General features: G+C 43.7%; 1 long non-coding RNA gene across 1 annotated transcript; it reads right to left on the bottom strand.

The window, feature by feature from the left end:
• Positions 1-515: 515 nt before the first annotated feature.
• On the bottom strand, positions 516-2,067 carry LOC116518287. Its single transcript, XR_004256539.1, has 2 exons — positions 2,008-2,067; positions 516-675 (listed from the first exon to the last, which is right to left on the bottom strand). It is a non-coding gene; the product is annotated as an uncharacterized LOC116518287 (long non-coding RNA).
• Positions 2,068-2,392: the final 325 nt, after the last annotated feature.

The following is a 2,392-nucleotide window of genomic DNA, read 5'->3' as shown; positions in this document are numbered from 1 at the left end:
CACAACTTGCACATGTGCAGTAATAAAAAAATTGCTTCTGTGCATGCGCAGAAGAAAAAAACCAAGATGACGGTGCCTATGGTGCTGCCGATAGAACCAGTTTGGGGGCGTGACCAGCCAAGTTACTACCTACTTGTCCAAATCAGTCCAAACCAGTAGCAACCCACCTCTGAGCCCATCCCTGCCTTGATAGCTTCTTCAGAGGAATAGTACAGTATACAAACACTAAAAATAACTCGAAGCATAGCAACTAAAAAAAGAAGATGCAAAAGTCCACCACTTCTATCTTCTCTTAAGCAATGGTTCTTGCATCCCCAAGGAACTCCAACCCAACTTCAATTTCTCTTGCTCAGACACACAACTTTATTGTTTGCTGCAGTGATCACGCCAGATCCTCTGATGATACCATGCTGTCCCATCTCTGGCGTACAGAAGAATGCTAATCTGCTCTGTTTCTGGAAGTTTGAAATGTCCATAGCTTTGGCTGATGGTGGTAGAACTCCTTCAGTTCTTCTCTATGTTCATAGTGGACAGGATTGATAATTTTTGACCTTTTTTTAAGGGAGGAGGTGGTGGTATGGTGGTCTTACAGGCATTGCTGATTCTTGTTGCCACCTGGTTGTCTACAAGATTTTTTTTTCACTCCACATCTGGAAAGCTTAAATGGAGAAAGCTCTGTAGAAAAAGAAAAGACATTTCCAAATCTTTCTATACCTAACATTTAATCTTCAAGAAACCTAACCATAACATAAAAAAATTAAACCATCTATATAACAATACTTACGAGCCATAAAGGAGATTTCACAAGCGAAATAATAGGAAAATGAATAGGACTTAATCTATTGTATGTAGTCCCCTCTTGTTAATTAGAATATATTAGTCTCATTTTCCTCCCCTTTATTCAGCTAAATGTTCAGTCCTCATTTCCTCAATTCTTAAGTTGAGGCGATGTCTTAAGCAGAACTTCTGGCCAATGGTGGGATTCAGAAATTTTTACTACCAGTTCAGTGGCCGTGACTTGGTGGTTGTGGTTTGGTGGGCGTGGCAGGGCAAGGATACAATAAAATCTCCATTCCCGCCCCACTCCAGGGGAAGGTTACTGCAAAATCCCCATCCCACTCCAGGGGAAGGTTACTGCAAAATCAGCTGGGACTCGGGAGGCGGAGAATAGATGGGGCAAGCCCAGTCAGAGGTGGTATTTGCCGGTTCTCCGAACTACTCAAAATTTCAGCTACCGGTTCTCCAGAACTGGTCAGAACCTGCTGAATACCACCTCTGCTTCTGGGTGATCCTGGGAATGTCATGAACAGCATCATAGGTGCTTCCAATTGCACCACAAAATAGAAGTTATAGCTCTTGGAGAAAGTGAGCATTTTCCCCACAATACAAACTCCAAAGTCAGCCACCAGTTAAATGGATTGTCCTTATTCCCAATCCTCGCTAACCAAGGGCTTCTAGAAGTCTTGGATTTCAATTAGCCAAGATAGTGAAAAGTTGTGAGTTATTACTCCAACTAATCTAGAACTCCCCTGCTCCCAATAATAAACCAGAAACCCTCCAGGCAGTGTTCAAGTCAGAGGTATCATATCAGGTCATGGAAATGTTTCATTCTGAGGAAGAAATCAGCTTGTTTTCCTAAGCCAGGGGTGTGAAACTCAAGGCCCATGGGCTGGATCTGGCCCGCGATGTGGTTAGATCCGGCCCGCGGGGCCATCCTGGTCTATCAGTGTGGTTTCGGCCCAGTCTACCAATGTGAAGAGGAAACATGCCAGCAGTTTGGGGAGAAGTGTCAAGCTGGCCATGCTCACCCAGTTGGCCACACCCACCCAGTTGACCACACCCAGCCAGTCGGCCATGCCCACCCTGCCCCGTGAGGTCAACCAAGCCCTGATTTGGCCCTCAATGAAATTGAGTTTGACACCCCTGTCCTAAGCAATAAATATTTATATTTTTAATGAGATATCTTGGGCTTTGCAAGCTTCATTTAACTTTCATTTGTGCTGTTACCTCAGTTAGAGCTGTTTGTATTCTAGTGCAGGAAAAGATCTAAGTTTGGCAGAAAATCTGGAGAAAGGATGAGAAAAATATAGAATTCAACACTTCGTTTACACAATCCTCCTTTACTCCTCTTATTTTCATTTTCATTTCATTTTAATTTATTTGTATGCTGCCCTTTTCCCTAAAGGGACTCAGGGCGGCTCACAACTCAAAGGGAGGGAGAAACAAACAAAGTTACAAAAAACATAAAACCATACATAGTTAAAAAAAAGCACAACAATCATACCATTCGAAGTGGGGCAGCGAGTCTTTAGCCCTAGGCCTGTCGGAACAGCCAAATTTTAAGGGCTGTGCGGAAGGCCTGGAGGGTGGTGAGGGTACAAATCTCCACGGG

This window comes from Thamnophis elegans, chromosome 15, assembly GCF_009769535.1.
Source record: "Thamnophis elegans isolate rThaEle1 chromosome 15, rThaEle1.pri, whole genome shotgun sequence".
NCBI classification, from domain to species: Eukaryota; Metazoa; Chordata; class Lepidosauria; order Squamata; family Colubridae; genus Thamnophis; species Thamnophis elegans.
The sequence above is the reverse complement of the archived record's forward strand: the minus strand, read 5'-3'. Positions and strand labels throughout refer to the sequence as shown.